The sequence below is a fragment of the Marmota monax genome, unplaced genomic scaffold (genome assembly GCF_021218885.2).
Source record: "Marmota monax isolate L192 unplaced genomic scaffold, Marmota_monax_Labrador192_F-V1.1 WCK01_AAM20220418_F8-fsc00020, whole genome shotgun sequence".
Taxonomy (NCBI): Eukaryota; Metazoa; Chordata; class Mammalia; order Rodentia; family Sciuridae; genus Marmota; species Marmota monax.
The window spans coordinates 23,197,888-23,215,215 of record NW_026692912.1 but is presented as its reverse complement, the minus strand read 5'-3'; the positions used below and the strand labels follow the sequence as shown (position 1 = coordinate 23,215,215).

The following is a 17,328-nucleotide window of genomic DNA, read 5'->3' as shown; positions in this document are numbered from 1 at the left end:
GGATGAAGACATAAAATGCCCCAGAAGACTTTTGCACCCGTGCACTGCATAAGGTGTTCACACTCAGCCTGCCCTCAGGCACAGGCCAGCCTAGAAACTTCTAGATGAAAAACCGATGTTAAAAATAAAAAGCAGGCCCAGGGGTGTAGCTCAGGATAGAGCCCTTGCTCAGCACATGCAGGGCCCAGAGTTCCATCTCCAACATCACAAAATAAAAAAGGCCTGAAGGTGGGAATCCAGGAAAGAGCTGTGGGATTTACTCAAAGCAAATGCAAAACTCCTCAGGCAGGACACAGCCCCATTGAAGCTGGGGAGATTTCCCATGGGAAAAGCACTCAGAGGTGAGTTCACAGTCCCCAATGGCAGAACCCACAGGGAACAGCCCACCATGAGGGAGAGACAACAGACCAGCACTGCAAGATTCAACTCTGGGTGAGTCAGGATCCAACCAGGAAAAACAGAACCCCCGTGGAGTGTTTAACACAAAGTTATTCACTGTAGGGAGCTGGCTTTACAGACAACGGAAGAGGCAAAGTTAATCAGAGGAGATTTAGCATGAAGACAAAGTTGATGTGACAGAGCAATACACTCAGGGCACAAGGTGGGTGAGGTCCACCCTGGGGGCTGGCAACAAGTGGGCAACCTTGGAAAAGAATTTAAAGGCAAGAGTCGCTCTGGTCTTAACTATGTGACAATAATTCTAAATAATGCCAGTGGCAAAATTCTCCACCCTGAAAAGAATCTTCTGATGGCCTACGTTCTGAATAATTCCTGTGGTTACTGCAGCTCACAGAAATCCTGTGGACAGGCTTCCACATTCCTGGCAGACTAGGAGAGTCCTCTCCCACGAACATCCCCCAGGGGAGAAGAGCAAGATGTAAAACTATCAGTGTTTCCTCCGTGAAAATCCCCAGCCAACTCCCACCGGCTCTCAGAAGCCCCACTACCTTTCTAGTCCTTCACGGGAACATCAGTGACCACTTACCACAGATCTGAAGAAGCAGATCACCTGGAGGAGACACAAACAAACAAATGGGGGAAGAGAAGCTTAGAGGGAATAAAGAATAAAGAAGAGTCAGGGAAAATAATATTTTAAAAAAGCACTGTTAAGGGCTGGGGATGTGGCTCAAGCGGTAGGGCGCTTGCCTGGCATGCGTGCGGCCCGGGTTCGATCCTCAGCACCACATACAAACAAAGATGTTGTGTCCGCCGAAAACTAAAGAAAAAAAAAAAAAGCACTGTTAAATATCCCAAGAAAAAGCCAAGTGGGTGGCACATGCTGTGGCTACTTGGGAGACTGAAGAAGATCCTAAGTTCAAGGCTAACCCAGACCTCTGAGCAAGATGTAGGGGGAATGGAATGTAACTCAGGAGTAAAGCACTCCTGGTTCAGTCTCTAGTGCTGCCAAGAAAAAAAGATCCAGAGATTAGAGAAGGCACTCATGAAACAAGAATAGAATGCTGTAAAAAAAAAAATTCATAAAACAAAAAGTTCTTGAGAATTAAGAATTTCACAGCAAAAATGAAACACAAAACTCAATAGAAAGTTGGGAGGTAGAGATAGAGAAAGTCTGCCAGAGGAAAAATATAAAAGTAAGGGGGAAAAAATTCCAGAGACAGTCCAGGACAACTCATCTCCGAGAAATATGAGTTCCACAAAGAATAAGGAATCACAGAGGGGAAGAAAACGTCAAATGAAGAATCCAAGAAAATTTTCCAGGACTGAATCTTCAGATGGACAGAGCTCACTAAGGGTCCAGCACACAGGAAATTGGCCACTCCAAAGGGATATGATTGTGAAATTCCAGAATATAAGGAACAAAGAAAATTTTTATGAATTTTCATTGGAAAAAAGTAAGTTTCAGGCACTGGAGTTGTGACTGGGTTTAATTCTCAGCACCACATACACATAAATAAAATAAAGGTCCATTAACAACTAAAAAATATTAAAAAAAAAAAAAAGTAAGTTTCAAGTGCTGGGGTTGTGGCTCCGGGTAGAGCTCTCGTCTAGCATGCTTGAGGCACTGGGTTCGATCCTCAGCACCACTTAAAAAAATAAAATAAAAAGGTATTGTGTCCACCTACAGCTAAAAAATAAATGTTAAAAAAAAGTGAGTTTCATACTCTGGACCAAGAATCAGAATGACACTGAATTTCTCAATAGGAACTTTGAAAACAAAAGAACAACAGACGAATGCTTCAAAATTCTGAGGAGAATGAATTTCTAATTGCAGTGGCCAGTTCCTTTTGAATATGGCAGAAATGACCCCAGATGACTTCTGTGGTCCAGTCTAAGATGTCATGGACTCAGGCTGGGCTGGGGCTCAGTGGCAGAGCGCTTACCTCGCATGATGCCCTGGGTTCCATCCTCAGCCCCAGATGAAAATAAATAAAATTAAGGTATTGTGCCCATCTACAATTAAAACAAATGTTTTAAAAAAGCCGTGAACTCTCACTCTAGGGAGTCCCCTCTTTCTACAACCATATTCTAATTAGTTCATAACAACACCATAGCAGTTGGTTTAAGGATGCCACCCAAACACTGCCCAATCCCAAACCCCACACCATCTCGAAGACATTCTAGAAAGTCAAGAAGCCGCTCATGGCAGCAGCGAGGCTGGACTGGTGGTTTTATATTTATACTTTCACTGTTGGTTAAATGTTTATGTGGAATGGACTTGATCTCGATGGCTCATTTTCCATTTGCTCCATTTGCACTCCTTGGTTGGTCAGATCCATGTGCAAATCTGCATTGTTTCAGATTTTGCTGGTCACCCTGGTTCTGGGCAGTGAAGGACAAACAGCCACTGGGGCTGGTAGACAAGCTGGGTTCCCTGAGGTTCCTGGTAGTGACGCCAGACCTTGGGGCTCAGCGTGACTTCCTCCACTGAAGCCCCCAGTAAGGGTGTGCCTGGCATCTGCCAGCACAGCACAGCGGGTGGCTGGTGCAGGGGCAGCCAGGAGGAGCTGTGGTTGGGCCTTCCTGCGCCATCACAGCTGGGGGCGGGTGGCTCAGCGTCTAGCAGTGCAGCCGGTTAGAGAGCCCAAGGCCCTCTTCGGGGAAGGGCGGTGGAAGACCTGACATGCTCTTTGGACCGGAGCTGCCAGGCTGCGAGGAGCCCAAGTTGTAGGAGAGGCCACTGTGAGCGTTTGGGGTGATGGCCACTGTGGGTAGCCTGGTGACAGCCCCAGCTGAATTCATAGGAGACATCACGAGCCAGCCATGCAAATGAGCCAGCACGGGCACACCAGTGCAATGGAGCCACAGGTCACCCCAGACCCAGCATCCATCTGGCTGCCACCAATGGAGCGGCCCCCAGAGAGCCACAGCCATGCCAATCAATGCCAGAACCACGAGAGAGAACAAGTGGCATTTTAAGCCATTAAGTATTGGAGTGCTTTGTTTTGTAACAACAGAGAATCAGAAAACCCACTGGAATTCTAGAGCCAAGCAAAAAGATCAACAGAGCATAAAATAAAGATAGAATATTCAAGATCTCAAAAGTTCCACCTCCCGTTGCCTTTCTCAGGAAGCATCACCCCAACGAGGAAGTAAGTAAGAGGGAGGAAGCCTTGGCACAGGCTACAGGAGAGAAGGCTCAGAAATACTGCCCAGAGACGAAGGCTGGGGGGGGGGGGGCCCGCAACCCCAGAGAACCCACCAGAATTAACATCAGCCTCCAAGTTGCACAGACAGATCCGGGCAGGCACCCAGCCCAGAAGACCCGCCCTGCGCATCTCACATCCCCGCTGCAAGTGGGTGGGGCCACCTCGCCCGAGGCCAGCCAGGTAGCAGTGAGTGAGGGCTCAGGGTGAAGGACCGAAGGAACCACTGTCAGCCCAGAGTGCCACGCCCAGCCACGCCTTTCTTAAAAATAAAATTTTTGCTTCAGTAATGGCACCCACCTGTAATCCCAGCTACTTAAGAGACTGAGGCAGGAGTATGAGTTTATGGCCTGTCTGGGCAACTTAGAAAGACTCTGTCTCAAAAATAAATAAATAGATAAGAATTTAAAAGATTAAAAAAAAAAACCCAAAAACTCTAGGGGCTGGGGCTGGGGCTCAGCGGTAAAGAACCTTGAATGCATATTACCAAGTGCAGGAGGCCATTCTGGAAAGCTTAAATGGCATGTGACCCCAACTATAGGACAAAACTGTGGAGACGGTAAGATCAGGGGTCAGCAGCGGGTCGGGAAGGGTCGGGAGGGAGGGAGGGGTGAAGACATGGAGCGCAGAGAAGTGACAAACATGATCTGAGCAACACTGTGCCGAGGTAGGTGCGTGGGTTGAGTGTAGCAGAGGACCTCTCTGGCGGTGCCGACAGGGGGCTGTGCACGCTGGGTTCCAAGGCGGCCTTCATCTACTGTTTTTTGAGACGGGTCCTTGCTATGCTGCTCAGACTGGCCTTGAACTCGAAATCCTCCTGCCGCACCCTCCTGGTAGCTGGGATCACAGGCGTGCACCCCTGCACTTGCTTTCTTTCATGATGAACAATTAAAGGCCTGGGGCAGCCTGTCCCAGGCCCTGGGCTCCACACAGGCTGCACAACCAACAGGAACGGGGTCACTGAAACACCCTGGGGCAGCCTAAAGCAGCATTTGAAGACAAGCTCCTGTGGTCAACTTTAACAGGCAGAAGGAATATGGAAAGAATGAATAAAAGTGAAGCCATCACAGAAAAAGATACACAATATATATATATACTGAGAGCCATTGCCAAGTAGGAATGACGCATGGCAATTTCTTTGTCAGCCTACCCCATGTTGCTTAGAGGGAGGACTCTCCATTGTGGAAATGGGCTTGCCTTGGACCCAGGTCATTTGCAGTGACATTGCAAGAATGTTTGAGAAAGGTGACCCTGCTCAAGGACCAGGGCGGATCCGGGTTTAGGGAGGATCCTGCTGGATTAGGGTGGGTCCAGGTTTAGGGTGTATCCTGCTGGGAATAGGGAGTATCCTGCTGCCTCAGGCGCCCGCCCACTCCTTGAGTTCCCATTGAGTTCTCCCAGGATTCAGAGTGTTTGGGATGCAGAGCAGAGTGTCGGTGGATTTTCCCCGAGAACTTGCGTGTAGAGTGCCCGTGAGAGTTCAGGAATAAAGACTTGCTGTTTGAATCTACAAGGCTGTGAGTGGCTCGTGATTTTGTGCCCAGCCAGACTGCGGCATTTATATATATATAAAACATTTTGCTTGTTCTTTAATTTATAAAGCATTCTCATTCACACATTGACTGACTTAAATATATATAAACTTTCTTTTGTGACAGACCAGAATATCTACATTACTCAACTTTACAAAAAGAAAACAGGTCCAAATAGTGTTAAGAGACTTTTTTAGTTAAAACCACAAAACCCTGTGTGTGTGTGTGTGTGTGTGTGTTTAAATCTTTCTTCCCATTCCATTTTTTTGACTTAATTTCACACAGTTAATATCTGCTCTCCTATTTCCACTCCTCTTAAAGGCATCCCTACCCTGTCGTTCAAGCTCCTCAGCAGCCCCCACTCTGGTCATGCAGGGTGAGACACCTCCTGAATTTCTCTGGAACTGATGCCGTCTTCCTCTTGTGAGTCCCTTTCTCCGTCAGCCTGGCTTGTGAGCTTTTCATTGTTCAGTTCCCATTTTCTCTTCTTGGGTCAGTAGTGACAGCTCCAGGCCTGTTTGCTTTTGTAGTTCTCATGTCATGGTCATAGTCTTCTTACTCAAGCTGGCACAAGTGTGGCTCCTAGTCTCTTTCTGATCCACAGCAGCTGGTTTAAAGCCTGCATATGAAGTTTGATAGTGAGACTTTAGTGCGGACGGTTCCTCTGAGACCAGTAGATTTTCCTGGCCTGCTGAATCGGGGTGATCAGTCTTGATTTCATGTTCCAGCCTGGACTGACTGTCGTTCGTACCAGAAGTTGGAGCTTTCCACCTCCGCCACCATACTGAATCAGGAGCCGACTCCTAAAGGTGCCTGCACGTGTCACGTGTGACCCAGGAATACGAGGCAGTTTTGCATTTGTCTCTGAATCCCTGTGGACTTGCTGGTCCTGACCATCTTTTCTGTTAGTTTCTCAGCCTGGGGTTCTGTGCACTGATGGCGCCTGTGTGCTGCAGGCCTGCGGATCCTCATCCTCGGTGATGATGCCCTTCTACCAGAGCTTGATGGACAGGATGGTTTGCTCCAGTGTCTCAGAAAAGTGGTCCCTACAGGCTCCAGCTGTATGCAGAGGGCCATTCCGGAACCCTGTTGCTGGGTGGGGTTGTGGCTTTGACTCCAGCCCTAAGGCATACATATGGAGCTGGCCCCTTTGTGGGCCCCTGCTGCAAACCTAGGCCTTTCTTCATTCCAAGGGCCTGTCCAGCTGGTGGTCCAGAGGTGCTTTGGGGTTCGGTGGGGGAAGAGGCAGACCACAGTACAAGTTCATAAATGTGGGACAAATAATGGAGCGAACCAGGATTTCCTCCTGACCCTTGTGCTTCAGCAGCCACTCTTCTTCACAGGATGTGGGGGTGGGGGGGGGTGCCGGGATGGGCTACAGAGCAGGGGCTGGGTATCTGCGTGGTGGTGGCCACTGCAGTCCAGAGGCCTGAGCAGGTGGACCCGGGACTTGATGGCTTCTTGGCACTGGGCCTGCCCCAGGGGCTCACCACACCTCAGTGTCTCTTCACTCTGGGAGGACAAATAGTCAGCAGCCTGGCTGGCTCTTACAGGGTCTGCCAGTCCCCTGGGAGGCTCAAGGAGGCACATGGGACAGACGCCAGCAGTGTCACTGTTATCGAAAATACAGAAAAATATGAAAAAAAATTATGGCAAAGGAAAGAGATAAGGGGTCTTTGGAGGTGCAGAAGAGCAAGGGCTTACTCAATAGGGTAAGGGTGGGGGCTCAGGGGGCTCCTCCAACAGCTGAGCCCCGCCCTCTACCGGCACAGGCTTCTGGGTTGTAGGACTTTCTCAAGCAAGTGGCCTTGATCCCTTTCCCTCTTCCCAGGCAGTCTGGTTCCTGCCTCAGCTGCTGAGCAAGCGAGATTACAGAAGCAGAAACTAGCAGGCTGCAACTACGACCCGAGATAAGACGGAAACAGAAACATCTAAGGAAGGAGTTGCTGCTCCATCACAGCCGGCCCTGCTCACGCTCTGCCCTCTGCTTCCTGCCCTTGCCTCAGCGGTTGGACAGGGAAGAACAGGGAGGAAACCTCGTTCCTCCATACAAACGACTGGCTGATTTGGGGGCACCAGCCGCTCCTGGGCACCTCCGCCCGCCAATGGCGAGGACGCACTGTGTTCGGGGGTGCTGCTCTGTGCCTGGACTTCACGTGCGGAGGTGTGGCTGAGCAGCCCCAGGGGGAGGACAAAGCCCCCGGAAGATTTACTCCATCTCCTAGGGAAGCAACCTCTGGGGCCACACAGGGCCACCCGAGGAGCCCAGGCTGTGTCAGGAGGCAGGGCAGCAAGGCGGAGAGAGGCTAGATCAGAGCCTTCCTTGAGGCTTTGGGGGGAAGGAGGCAGGCAGGGGCAACAGGCTAGGCTTCCCAGTTGAGTGGTTCCAGAGGGCTCTGGGCTGTCTCTAGCTGCCTGGCACCTGAGCCTGGGGTGATTTTGTGCAGGAGAAATCCTGACTAGGGGTGTGAGAGCCTTTGAAGGAGGCTTGGTTTGGCTGATTGGTGCATAAAGAATGTACCCCGGCCTCTCAGCATCACCAGTTGCTGTGTGTGCGCGGAGGACCCAGCTAGCTCGCAATAAACACCTCTTTGCTGCTTACATCCATCTTGGGTCTCTGGTGGTCTTTTGGGGGTCCCGAATTCGAGCATAACATACGGGGGCTCATCCGGGATCCCCCTAAAAAGCCTACCCAGACACCCCGATCGAGAAGTGATAAAAACCCAGCCAGTAAGTAAAGGCATTGCCGATCTGTAAGATTCTGTACTCTGGTTGCATGCAGGTTCTGGTTCTGTGTTGTGTGGTCGGCAAAAGGACCAGGTGGACGCACCGAAGGGCAGCCGACAGGGTTTGTGGGAGACGTCCCCAGCCCCTTTCTGGGTTCTGAGTGGATTGCCTTTAGTAAAGTATTTTGTGAAGTATTTGGTAAAGTATTTTGTAGCTGACGGATCCGTAGTCCACCTGTGCCTTTAGTTTCTGGGTAGCAATCCAGGACGCGCTGCGAATTCTGTGGCCGCACTGCGAATTTTGTGATATGTGTGTTTGTTTCTATTGTCCTGTCTGTCTCCACCCCAACACCCTGGTAAGAGAACTAATCTCCCAATCTGGGGTCGTCAGACCCAATCTGAGGGGGATGCTCTCCCAATCCGTTTGAGGGGAAGGCCCCAGTTGGCTTGGGGCCAGCACCCACTTTTGTTTTTTTCACAATCTGAAAAGGGAATCTGTGTCTTTTTGTCTGTGTCTGTGTTAAGTGTGATGGCATTGTTTTACTTTGGACAGATACAGTGTCCCAAGTTCCAATCTGCCTTAGATGTGTGGAGGTAACTTTAGCTAAATTTTAGCCTAAATTGTCCCTAGTATGCTTCTCCTGTAAGGGACCAAAAGTCAATAGAACTGCCAGCTTTTCTGTTCTCAACTTTTACATCCCTTTTAGCTGTGTTTTAAAGAACTTTGATAAACTTTACTTCCCTTTGTTAAGCGAGATTAGGGAAGCAATGTTTTCTTTTCTTCCAGTAGTTGGCTGGCTTGAGTGCACCCACTGCAGAGGGAAATGCCTGCTGGGGGTCTAAGAACTTTGATATCTCACTTTAACTTTTCTCAAAAACCCTGTCCTCATTATTAAATTAGCATTAATTGGCTTTGGGGATGGGAACCAAATTTTCAGTTACAAATTTTGACACCCCAGGGAGGAGCCTCCCCTCTGTTTTCTTGGGGAGCCTAGCATTCTGAACAACTGCATGCCGAGGATGTAAGATGAACTTTTTGGGAGCTGACTACTGAAAAGTTAGGAGATATGGAGAGTGCCTGGTGCCTGGGGTCGGACCAAACCAGAGGAACTAATCCTGTAAGTAAAAGGAGGGACTGAGGGACTCCCAGCAGCTGCTGAAGCACTTTTGCTTTGGGGAACTCCCTCTTCCTTACTGGCACTGTAAGGATTACTCTACCTCTGTCTACTTAAAAACAAAAGAAGGGGACACTGAAGGCAGTAAAGTCACCACACCAAGACCCTTGATTTTACACTTCTGGTTGCCCCTATGTGAGAACATCTGGTCCACTTGTGGGGAAATCTATGGTGCCACTGATGTAGGAGTCATAATTAAATGGGAGTTAGAAACCTGGGGAGATTTTTCTCTAATCTGGTCTGTTTTAAAGGTTATTATAGATTGTTTCTTGGGGATGATCTTGGCTGAATGTGTATCTAAAAGATGATTTTTTATTGTAACAATCTGAATGAGTTTTTGAAGAATTGCATAATCTTGCAATTAAAAATTGGGTTTAGGTAATTGTTTAGTTTATGATTTCAGATAGTTCATGCTAGAGAACTTAAATATTTAGGATAGAAAATTAAAAAACTCTACTTCCAAGTTGGCAAGTAACTCCCAATCATTTAGTTTTAGTTTTTCATCAATTTTTGAACTTGGTAGCCTGGGAAGATTTCACTAGGTGTACCAGTGCATTAATTTGGGCAAGGATAATAAATTATGATTTGGTATCTGTTCCCCTCAGTGTGTAGGATTTAGGAAAGGAAAGTGTTGGATTGGGACGTTGGTCTGGCTTATTGAAATAACGTTGAATAGCAACAGTCTTGAAAATTTTCAAAGCTTAATTTTGGGTATACATGGTAGTGTGTGGTTCTCTTTTGGAATTTTTTTCAGGTGATTTAATGCAACTTAATACTACTTTAGGAACTTCAGAACAAAGGAAGTGGCTTAATGATCCTGAAGGAATTTCTTCTGATGGTAGCCTTTATATTATCAAGTAAAATCCTATTTTCAGTTTTGTGTGAACAAGTTTTTCTAGTGTAGAAAGATATAAAGGTATAAAATTTTGTGAATTGTATCTTAAACTTGTATCATAATTTTCAACATCCAAACCTGGAAATTGTGACTTATGGTTAAAATGCCTTAGGCAGGAGGTTTCTGCTCAGAATTCCAGCTTTTGCTGCTCCTTCCAGACCTCAGCCAGGACTTAAGTTGAAATGCAATAGAAGAAGACTGTGAGCTCAGTAAGAGACTGATCTGAGGTCCAAGGAAAGAAGAAGTAAAAGTGTCTTTTTACCTGAACTCAAACTAGATTAAACCAAAAAGTAAATTGTACGGCATTTACTAATTAATGGCCAGTTATTTTTTCTAGGACTCTTGCTTTTTCTTAATTCTGTATTTTTTTTAGCTCATGATTTTGATCCTACAGACTTAGGATTATGTTTTCTGATCAGTTCTATTTTTGATCGACTGTGGACTTTTTTAAACATTGCAATGGAGATTTCACCTGAGAAAAGCTACAAGGCCTTTACTATTGTGTTATGTGTGCACACTTGTGTTATGTGTTGTATGTCTGTATGTGGGTATGTCCATATGTAATACACATGATATGAAGATTGGCAGATATATGAGGAGCGATCATGAAAAATTAAAAAAAATGGATCCAAATATCTTTGATTCACGTGATTTAAATGGTTTAATTTAAATTGGGTAAACAGATAAAAGTAAAGATGTCTTTAAAATTAAACTTATAAGTTTTTCTAGGTGTTCAAAAATAGAACTAATAAAATGTTGATGTCTATGAAATAATCTGCCTAAATTCAGAAATTTACAAGTATTGTTTCAAAATGTGAACAGAAAAGGAGGTTAACAGATGGAAAAGAGAAACTAGAAGGTTCTAGGTATGGATTTAATAGAGGGAAAATGTGTTTCTGGATAAGAGAGTCTATGTGATTAAGTTAATAAGAGGGTTTAAATAAGTGATAAAGAAGGTCTCTGTAAATTGGTTATATGTGTAAGTTTTTTTTGAGCAAGTAACCTTAAAGAAATTAAAAATTATACAACTATGGTTAAACAACAACTGTTATTTTTCAATATTGTAATATGTTATTTCTTTAAAAGCTAAACTTGGTTAATATAAAATCATCAATGTGACTGTGGTGCTATTAATGTGTTCATATCTTCCAGGTATACAAGTCTGTAAGGTAGAAGCTTTAAAAGAGCATAATATCAAGCTGATGTTCTAAAGTTGTATGGTAATTTTAGGCTTAAAAGAAAAACATGTTGGAGATGTATTTATATCATTTGTTTTCTATAACTGGACTTGTTATCAATAAGTTATGCAAAGTTCTATGTTACTTTTTACACTAAGATACAATTTAAATGTATTTTTAAGTTAATGAGAGCCTAATCTGTGTGAAGGTTTTATTGCAAAACACAAAAAGTACTTTGCTACTTTTCTACAAAAGGTTAAAAGCTTTCAGCCTTTCTTTAATTCATGTTTTAGATGTGATATTATGTTGTGTTAGCTAATATTCATGTGAACTTGAACAACAATTTATGTAGGCTTTGTAAAATGATGTTTAAAAAGCCAAGATCGGCTTCAGAACTATAGTACTTAAGATTTATGAAGAGCCCCGCCTTACCTGAGATAAGGCTCTATGTCCCATCTTACAACTACGAAAGAAGTAGGCCAGATTTCAGTACATTTAAAGTTGTGTCCAAAAGTTGTTTTTTGTCAAGATTACTAGGATCTCAAACAGGGGATATAATGTATAACTCAGCTAAAATTCAAGGTAGCTATTACATGAACTAAATGTTTTTACTCTTGATAATTTTATCTTGTAGTTTTCTTATAAATGGTCTAAAGATTGCCTGTTAATGTTTTGCAGAGGTACTGCTTTAAGAACTCACAACCTGGGTTAATTTAAGATAATGAGTTATCACCTACAGGATAGAGAGATAGACATTAAAGCCCAGTACTCTTAATATAAGACTGTTGAAGTTTATTTGCTGGATGTTTAAGATTAAGTTTTAAAATTAAAGTTAAATTAAAAGGGCCAAGAAAACCAATATTTGGCTCTTGCCCTCTGAGTCAGTCTGAATCCAGGGAACAGGGGACATCTCTAAAGAGCTTTGCAACTCTGGGCCACATAACCTCCCAATCGGGGAGATTAATGAGACCACTGGAGAACAGAAAGCCAATCAGTGCATTTGCTGTGAAGAGGAGGGTCATCAGAGAAGGGAGACATCCCTGATGCTTCCGAGGGAAGCCACATGGTCAAGCAAGGCCTGGACCCATCCTAGCGCAAATGGCACTAGCGGAACTGAGAAGCTGCTGTAAAGTTCCCCCAGGACTCCCAGGGAAACTCAGCTGACTGTTCACAACAGATAGAAACAAAAGTCAGTTTGACTGCTTCATCTTAAACACTTAGCAAAGACAGTTAAAACCAAAACACAGCTATTCCTGGGCATTTTAAATAATAATAATAGTTAAATGTAACTTCCAAAAATAAGTAAACTGCAGGCTGCAAAGGAGATTCTTAGGCAGGAATGCCTGATAACTATCAAAAGGAACTGCCAGGGTAGTTTTTAGTTTAAGGCCTACAGCTATTTCTAACCTACACAGGTAGGCTTGGTGTTTGTTAGTAAGATTATCCAGCCCTAAGTAACAGAATTAAAGGTTTCTCTATTAGACACAGAGGTCATACTAGTAAAAGGATTTTGCAAGATCAGATGACATTACATTATTAAACTGTATCTTAAGGGGAAGGACATCTGTAACCCTAAAAGTTAAATGTTATGTTTACAGTCCTGGTAACTGGGGATGTTAAAGCCTGGTGAGGGAACTTATGTACAGTGACATGTTCCAGCTGCTGCAACACTTATTCAGTACTCATGGTTTTTGTTTCTCTCACAGAAACACCCATCCCCAGATGACAACCTGTTTTTCCCCAACCAGACCTCATATGGAACTGACTTCTAAAAGGGAACTCACGTCCCCCATGTCACCCCCCATGTCTTCAAGCCCCCTCATGTTCGACACCCCTTTTCAGCTCTGAAGCAGCTAGAACGAGCCGTCGCCCCTTCTCCTTACAGCAATAAAGAGTTCCTAAAATTAGGGGGAATGAAGCCAGAAATGGATAGACAGTGTAGATAGGTAAATCGAGTCAGGTTGGATGGATATAGGAGGCCCATTTTGAGTGAGTCTGGGAAGTTGAAGGCGGTCTCCTGAGATTACTGTTTACCAAGATGTAGAGCCTGGCCAAATAGGCCCCCAACTGAGGGAACCATGATTGTTTCCCAAGTTTCCAGAAAAGGGGGGGAATGAAAAACCAGCCTCTACCTCAGAGCAAAGCCTGTCCAAGGAAGGGACATGACCTTTGTCCTTGGAAAGACCCACAGAGCACTCCTAGGCACATTCCCACCCTGCTAAGTGGTTTATCTACAAATAACAGGAGAGATCTGCTATGACAGGTGTCCCTGACTCAGTCAGGCTAGGTGAGGACCCATAGCAGCCACCTAGCAGCCACCAATTAGCATGAGACAGGGAAATACCTGGGATGCCAGATGACCCTCCCAGTAGTTTATGGTGGTTGATAACGTGTTGGGAAACCATGTAGTTCAGCACGTACACCCCTCTTGGCTTAAACCAATCAGTTCAAATGAATACCCCTTTTGTACTGACCAATCACCCCTACCCAACTTGTTCCTGCCAGTGAATGTGCTAATCATGTTTTAGAGTTGTTATTTGATTTCCCCGCGGTGTGTGATGATTTGCTAAGAGACACTATGATGTATGTGGGGGTCCCCGCCTTCTCCAAAGAATGTATAAAACTGCTGCAAACCCTGGGCTCGGGGCCTCTCAGCGTCACCAGTTGCTGTGTGCATGCGGAGGACCGAGCTAGCTCGCAATAAACACCTCTTTGCTGCTTAAAAAAAAAAGAATGTACCCCTACCCCAAACCCCTGCTGTCTCTAGGGAGCTTCCAGAGCTGGGAGGGAGTCCTCCCTGGGGTGTAGGTCCCCAAATGCCAGACTTTGAGGCCTGACTCTCTTCCCTTGACTGTGCCCCGAGAGGACCTAGTTTGCCACTAACTTTGCTGCTGCAGTTATTCAAAGGTAGAAGACTAAAGCTAAAAACCAAAAAAACACCAAAACACCCCAGGAATCCTTATGGGAGGTTACCTGAAGAAAAGCAGCCCTGAGCCGGGAAGCAGAAGTGCATCCTCTTCCAGAAAGGTTGGACTACACGGAGTGATTCCGTCTCCTCATCTCATCAGCTGAATGGAAGGTGAGGAAAGTGAGGCTCAGAGAGATTAAGTAATTTGCCCAAAGTAACACAGCCAGTATGTAACCTCGGACCCCGAAGCCCGTGTTCTCTCCAGTCCTTCACACTGCAGCAGAACTCCTTACAGGCACCGCTTAGACCCTTCCCGATGGTTCTAGCGGATCTTGGAAGACCAGCATCAGTGGTACGTTCGCTGAGCAGCGCCACCCTTATCAAGGAGGAAGTATTAAAAGCTGTGCCAAAAGAAGCACAGGCAGCATTTCTGGAAGGGGATGCCAATGTCACACTGGAGGAGGACTAGAGAACACACCGCATCTGCTACTGCTCTGGTCTTCAGAAAGGCGAGTCAGCATGCTGGCTTTAAAGACCCTGGGAGCTGCAGACCCTGGAGTTAAAGCAGGACACCCATCAAAGGAAAAACGGAATGTGGCCTTGCTTGCCGGATTGCCAGGGAGGCTGGAACGAGCGCATGTCCCAACAGGCTCCTGCCCAGATAAAGCCTGATGCCACCCAGGTGAGAGTTCCACTCTGGGAAGCTACACAGAACTGCTTCATTGCTCCTGAAAGAGTGGAGAAATCCAAAAATGAGAAATCTGAGGGGTGGGGCTATGGCTCAGTGGCAGAGCGCTCACCTAGCACACGCAAGGCACTGGGTTCAAACCTCAGCACCACATAACAATGAAACAAAGATACTGAGTCCACCTACAACTAAAAAATAAATATTTAAAGGGCTGGGGTTGTAGCTCAGTGGTAGAGGGCTCACCTTGCATGTGGAAGTCACTGGGTTCAATCCTCAGCACCACATAAAAATAAATAAAGGTATTGTGTCTATCTGCAACTAAAAAAATTAAAATAAATAAATATTTTAAAAATGAAAAATTTGAGATTATTATTGTTGATATAAGTGGCCACCACAAGCAAGAGGACTCTCTGAAGAAAGGTTTCAAGCTGCTCACGCTGTATAACCTGATGACACTCTTTAGGTGACAGACACCTACACTGGGCAGGCGCCTGAAACCCAGGCTAAGGCTTTTAAATATAAAGTGGCCTCGGTAACAGTGACAAAACTTGGTGGTCATGCAAAAGGAGGTGGGGGACTCAGGCAGGTGCTGCCACAAAAAAATCCAGTGATTTTCATCAACGTAGGGAAACATGGAGATGGATTGAAACCTTTCAAAACAGCCTTTGCTCAGCAAACTTCTGGGTGTGGGTGACAGTGACGTTAACAAGCTGAAGCTGGATGACTCCGAAGCACTTCTAGAGAAGCTGAAATTCAGTCAGTTTCACTGCAAGACATGTGTCATAAAAATGGGCCAGTTGAATCGGATCTTGGGAATGATCCCTGATTTTGAAACATATTTTATGAGTAAAGGAAATGAACAGGAGTCAAGGGCAAGGCTGAAGCAATTAATGACAGTAACAGACAATATGCTGGGCCCAAACCAGACGGTGCCGATGGCGCCAAGGTTTCCAGTGAGCAACCGAGAGGAATCAGAAGACAGGAGGAGAAGAGAGATGCTCAAGGAGCTTTGACCCGAATTATCAAGATTGCACAGGTGGTAAGAATAGACGGGAAGTGTCAAAGGACTTCTCCAAGGTAGTGACAAGTCTAAGAATGTGAGCCCATCACAGACACCAAAATTGAACCAACAGGGGCCCAAATGAGGATCCAAGAGTTAGTTCTTTGACATGTGGGTGGCAGGACTTCAGCCAACCATGAGGCCATTTCCCTGGGGTGCTGCTGGCAACAAGGAAAGGGAAAGGCATGACGGGATTCAAACATCTGCAGAGAAGATGCTGAACCCTTAACTGACCTGGTTGGTTCCATATTTGCTGAGACCCAGAGCTTCCCTCCTTTCTGCAAACAAGGGGAAAAAAAGATTTTTTCTTACATATATATATATATATATATATATATATATATACATATATATATATGAATATATATATGAATATATATATGAGACAGCAAAATGCATCACAATTCCTATTACACATATAGAGCACAATTTTTCATATCAATTTTCGCCATTTGGTTTTTTGGGATTGGCTAACTTAGCATTATATGAAAAATTGTGCTCTATATGTGTAAAAGGAATCATAATGCATTTGTTGTATACAAAGTATATTCAAATCAATTAATGCCTTCATACATGTACTTTGGATAATAATGATCATCATATTCCACCATCACTAATAACCCCTGCCCCCTCCCACCCCTCTGCCCTATCTAGAATTCATCTATTCCTCCCATGCTCCCCCTCCCTATCCCACTATGAATCATCCTCCTTATATCAAAGAAAACATTCGCCATTTGGGTTCTGGGGACTGGCTAACTTCACTCAGCATTATCTTCTCTAACTCCATCCATTTACCTGCAAATGCCATGATTTTATTCTTTTATTGCTGAGTAATATTCCATTGTGCATATGCCACATTTTTTTATCCTCTGTCGTTTTTTCCCTCTTTTTCCTTTTCTTTCTTCTTCCCTTTTATTTAAAAATATTTTTAGTGTAGATGGATACAATAGCTTTATTATATTTATTTTTATGTGGAGCAGAGGATCAAACCCAGTGCTTCACATGTGCTAGGTAAGCACTCTACCACTGAGCCACAACCCCAGCCCCTTTACCTCCCTTTTTATGATGTAAGGGAGGAATATGAGTCTCTCTTTGTGTGAAAATCATTATATTTCTGCTTCAAAATTTCTTCCCTTAGTTTTCACTATAGTAACAAGTCAAACAAACCACTATGTAAATTGTAGTTCTTTTTTTAAAATATTTTTTAGCCGAGTTGAACATAATACCTTTATTTTATTTATTTATGTTTAGGTGGTGCTGAGGATCAACCCGGAGCCTCCCACACGCTAGGCGAGCCTTCTACCGCTGAGCCCCAGCCCAGCCCTAAAATTCTAGTTCTTAAAAGTTTTTTTAATTGTCTCAAAGGCCGAGCACTGCATTTGTAAACAGTCCTCTAAGTCACATGATGTTGCAATAAAAATACTAAGAAAAAAACCCACAGGAAATAAAATACATAAAATGCGGTCAGTGTAATCGGCCTGGGCCGGCAGGGTCCCCAACAGCCGTCCAGAACCGCACACACGGGCGCAGGAGATGCGGGGGTGTCCCCGTCCGTGCGGCC

General features: G+C 45.0%; 1 pseudogene; it reads left to right on the top strand.

The window, feature by feature from the left end:
* The first annotated feature begins 15,057 nt into the window (after window positions 1–15,057).
* LOC124097431 (signal recognition particle subunit SRP54-like) lies at window positions 15,058–15,974 on the top strand (annotated as a pseudogene).
* The last annotated feature ends 1,354 nt before the right edge of the window (window positions 15,975–17,328 follow it).